Raw genomic sequence first — 5,384 nt, 5'->3', positions numbered from 1 at the left:
ATTGTTTTTTGGTTCATTACTCTTTAGTATGTACCATAAATTGATAGAAAGTTTGAGAAATGAAATGAAATAAGAAATAATGATTTACATATGGTCTCACAATTGGGCTAACCTATATTATCCGTTATTTTTTCGTGTTATCCTGCAGCTTGTAATCACATGTAAGAGTAAATCTAACTGAAAATGGAAATGGTTGTCACAACCTCTGATACAATTATATGATCAAACGCTTGTGTCTTTATAAAGTTTAGCTCATCTACGCCTATTGAATGTTACTATAAGTCGTCTTATAAACATTAAATGATCCTAATTAAAGCAATAGTTTAAAATTCGTTGAGATTTCTATTTCCCTTGTTGTTTACAACCATGACGTCATAGAAAAATATATTCAGACAAATGGAGTTTGTCATTTTGACGATAGACTTCCTTCCTTTATCTTGAAGAGTTTTGACATGCAAATTGGTAAGCTAAAATCTTAAACCTTTACCATTCAGTTATGAAATATATTGACCAAAGTTTGACATAAATCAAATCACTGTTGGTCGTTTAACTGATCAGCAAAAATAGAAAAAATTTAAGGGATGTAGCTGTTTGGCTATTCTGTATATATATATATATATATATATATATATATATATATATATATATATATATATATATATATATATATATATATATATATATATATACACGTATATTGTATACATAATGTTATGCTAGCTTAATAATATCACGTAATATATATTTTGTCTTTTTCGAGTAGTTCCCCCTTAACTGTACTTCCATAGCATTTACTCTGTAATCCTTGTTATAACAGTGATTTTGTTTGTATTTATTTCTCCTTGCTGGAGTGAAGTTTAGTCTTCTTTGGAAGTTAGAATTTGTATTAACTTCAGATTCACTGGTTTTGTGGTAGTGTTAAGGATTACTCTCTAAGGATTGGCAGTATTTTGTAAGTTGTCCCAGCAAGAAATTTTATTTTATGGCATTATTGTATTAGCACTTTTCGTTGTTATTTGTGATAGGTGGTGTTTTGGTATTTTCTTATACATGGCTTATTTATTTGTATATAATTTGTACTAGCCCAGAGAATTGTGACTCCCTTAAGTTTAGTGTCTCGAAGGGTAAGGGTCGAATTACCTTAGTCTTCAACTCTTTAACCATGCTGATTATGAACCTCTTGAGGCTGCTTGCAAGGAGGACCAGCTAATCAAGGAACATTGTGGCAGTAATCTTTTGAGCTCTTGAAAGGAACAAAATAGTGTAGAATATGCTCATATTTGATCAACAATTTTGACTAGGTTAAATCGGTTCACACACTTAAGTAAAGAGAATGAAGTGTTTTAGCAATTATAAGAGGTATCCCATTAAACCTTGCAGATTTTATAATATAAAAGGAATTTTAATTAACATTACTCGAAGATTTTAAACCATAGACTAGTTGATGTGAGTCTACTGAAGAAATAATACGAATATAGTGGAAATTCAAGTGAAAGCTTTTAACATTACCACTTGAGATGGAATTAAATTCTTACTACCATAGATGACTGTAATTCTGATCTAATCTTGCAAGACTTTTAATACAATTACCAGGTCCCCCAGTGTGGTATTTATTGAGTTTGATTAATATTATTTCAGATTTACCGCTACCTTCACCTGTGGCTTCACATATGGTATTGAAGCCTGGGAGTAATCCAGTCTGTCGGAGGGAGACCATACAATTACTTTCTTAAAAGACTGAAGCTATGGAACTTCTAACTAGTTTCTTATATGGAATGAGATGGCAGAACAGTGACACCACCTGGGTCTCGCCCTGCATCCTCGTCCAAAACCAGTTAAGTGTTCTTGTCTAATATTTTAAATATTTGTTAATATTAAGAGGATATTAAGTATTACACTGCTAAAAGTTTCTACCTTTCTGAAATCTGTAGGTATTTAAATACTGTTCTTCCCTTTGAAGTTACAAATGGTGTTGCAACTTTTCAACGTTCAATTTATTTTTCAGATTAAATTTGTCATCGAGTTTTGTTGCACACAACTACGGGATGAAGGATATCGAGGGACCTGTTTCTTCACCTTCAAGTAAGAATGATGGTCAATCTTCCAAAAAATTCCCAAATGTCTTGTAACTTGATTCATGATGTTGGGAGCGGAATGATTGCGCCAAAGGATGCTGACTTTACATACCACAAAGAATTGTCTACTCCTATAAACACTGCAGTGTATGGTGTTATTGGTATGGCTGGATTAAGTTATTGGTATGGCTGGATTAACCGGAGGTCCTGTCCTAACCTTGAAGTTGCTGCACCTAGATTTTTATCAGCTCTAAGATCGACTGCAGTGGACAGAGTATTATAAACTTGCCTTTGAAGCTATCAAAAGCTTTTCTTAATTATGTTAAAGGCACCTGAATTCGACAAACTGTTTATCATAACAATGATGTGGGTATAGGAACTGTTTTGTTGCAGAATAGCAATTTATTTAATTCGCCCATTTTCTAACTAAAAACTGAAGCCTCCTCAGTTCCTAGAGTATAGTGGAGAAGGTTTGGGCTTTTTCATATTCTTAAAATTTAATTTATATATTTAATTTATAAATAATCATCTCATTGTATCAAGTTTTTCTGACTAATTTGTATTTTGTAAGTAAAATTCAAAACAAATTAAAGGCGGACTCTGTGACCTGCAGCACTATAACATTAACATTGGGATATTTCATATGAAAAATATAACCTTATTGCAGACACATTAAAGATGTCCTAAGTTTGTTTCCGTAGATAATTCTTGGTGTATAAAGATACTTGCATATTTTATTACTTGGATCCATAATGCTGTCCCCAGAGGGAAGTTATGAAACATTTAATCTTTTTCTTAATTGTTCTCATGAAATTTACTGATTGTTTGGTCTGTTATTTTGTCATTTCTGCTGGGGTATAGTTTGCTCCATAGGTTTTTTTTTTTTTTTTTAACAGTAATTTTTAAGTTTGTTCTAATAGTTGAAGCTTTTTTGTTTTTTGGTATTCGTTCTATTTTTCAAATAAAAAGATGGTTTAACTTCAGGTTTTTGTCTCCTTTATGTTCTAAATCCTATTAGAAGAGTCTCTACTCTTGTTACCAGAATAGTAACAATTGGTGTATAAAGGTTCTTGCATCATATTTTATTACTTTGATCCATAATGCTGTCCCATATCAAGGGGAGGGAAGTTATGAAATCTTTTATTACTTAGTTATCTAACTGTTCCCCCTTATGCATTCTCGTGTACTATGATTGTTTGAAATGTTGGTTTGCCATTTCTGCTGGGGTAGAGTTTGCTCCTTAGGTTGTAATTTGTTTCAATAGTATTTTTGAAGTTACTTTGTTCTAATAGTTGAATCTGTTTTGCTAAGTTTTGGTATTTTTGTTTGCAAATAAAAAAAAAATGGTTTAACTCAAGTTTTATCTACTTTATGTACTAAATCCCATTAGAGGACAGTCTCTATACTCATTGTTACCAGAAGAGTAACTATACACAAATGTATATACCTATATGTACGTATGTATACATTTGTAAATATATACACTTCATTCTCTACTCGTGAGAACTTAACTCGAAAAAGGTTCTCAGCAAACTTGATGGAGAGTTAGAGGGAGTGGATCAGTGGCCTCCAGTGGACTCTTAGATGGTAGAAATGGCCCTTAATCCCGTGCAGCCCTTTAGTGGGGGAAGCGTGCGAAGAATCTCTCTAATAGTGAATAAGTTTGAAGTTTGAAAATCATTAAGCTTAGCTTTATGGAAATTAGGTCAAATTCAATTATGATTGGAAATGAGAGCAGAGTTTGGCAGTTGTAAAATATGGCCTGGTTATGTGTGCACTCATTGAAAACAATGACAGGAATCGAAAAAAGGCCTTATTTTTATTACTATCCAAGCTGCAACCCTAATTGGAAAAGAAAGATGCTACAAGCCCAGGGGCTCCAATAGGGAAAAATAGCCCAGTGAGGAAAGGAAATAAGGAAATAAATAACTGAAGAGAACAAATTAACAATAAATCATTCTAAAAAAAGTAATGTCAAAAGAGATATGTCATATATAAACTCTTAACGTCAAAAACAAATATGTCATATATAAACAATAAAGACTCTTGTCCGCCTGGTCAACAAAAAAGCATTTGCTCCAACTTTGAACTTTTGAAGTTCTACTGATTCAACAACCCGATTAGGAAGATCATCCCACAACTTGGTAACAGCTGGAATAAAACTTCTGGTTGCTATCTTCTGGGAGAGCATGGCACTCCATTTCAGTTAATAAGTACATGGAAGTTTCTTCAATTTCCCAAATAGATGGAACTGGAAACTAATTTATAGCATATCAGGAGTTTTTCGTTCTGGAACAAGTAATGATACTGAATAACTATCATAGTAATCAGATTTTTGCCATGGTACATATACCTACTGGAGAATGGTGTGATATTTAGAACACATCAGTCAGTTGGTAGTGAAGTTTTGAGACTTGGGAGGTTACAAGAAAACCACGGATATCAAATAATGAGATAATATAAAAAGGAGACCTTGATTGATTGTTGAAAGTTTCCGAGGAAGTAATGAAAATTACAAGGTAGAACAAGTATTCAAGTATTGATAGTGAAGTCAAAAAAGTCAGGAATGAAGAACCTAAGTGTTCAAGTATTGATAGTGAAGTAAAAAAAAAAAAAGTCGGGAATGACTAAAGAAAATACGGACACAAAAATAGATAGGGGTGACAAAGTTATGAATTCAGGGTGTGGCAATGGTGTAAGAATCACTTGAGTTAAGAATTCTCTATAGAGGGAAAGAATTCTCTATAGGGGGAAAGAATAAGAAACATATACCCATCAAAAAGAGAGATGGATCTGTTATAACAGAAGATGAAGAAAGGCAACGTTGAGTGGAACGCTTCAGCCAGGTCTTAAATAGAAGATACTCGAGGAATAATTTGATTGATATACCTGAAAATGATAGACCTTGAAGTGCACATTAATGAGTTCAGTGTGTTTGAAGTCGAAGCTATTCTTAAAAAAACACTGGAAAGCCCCTGGATATGATGGAATACCTGCAGAGACAAATCTGATCTGTTATCCTTCCAAAAGAGATAAAAGTCAACAGTTTCTCATAAGCACGTCTACAATCTTCATTCAAGAGAACAATAGGTTTCATTCCCTTTAGGTTATATCACACAAAATGCCATTTCAGTCTCAAAAACTTTATATATAACCTCAAAGAATATGACACCAAGGCCAGGCTGTGTTTTGTGTGCGTATATATAGATAGATAGATAGATAGATATAGATATATATATATATATATATATAGATATATATATATATATATATAGATATATATATATATATATATATATATATATATAC

General features: G+C 32.5%; 1 long non-coding RNA gene across 1 annotated transcript; it reads left to right on the top strand.

Moving 5' to 3' along the window:
* Positions 1–891: 891 nt before the first annotated feature.
* Positions 892–3,427, top strand: LOC137636486 (uncharacterized). Its single transcript, XR_011043116.1, has 3 exons — positions 892–952; positions 1,639–1,834; positions 2,006–3,427. It is a non-coding gene; the product is annotated as an uncharacterized lncRNA (long non-coding RNA).
* Positions 3,428–5,384: the final 1,957 nt, after the last annotated feature.

Source organism: Palaemon carinicauda, unplaced genomic scaffold (assembly GCF_036898095.1).
Source record: "Palaemon carinicauda isolate YSFRI2023 unplaced genomic scaffold, ASM3689809v2 scaffold31, whole genome shotgun sequence".
Taxonomy (NCBI): Eukaryota; Metazoa; Arthropoda; class Malacostraca; order Decapoda; family Palaemonidae; genus Palaemon; species Palaemon carinicauda.
Note: the sequence above shows the minus strand (reverse complement) of the source record. Positions and strands in the feature narration are given on the sequence as shown.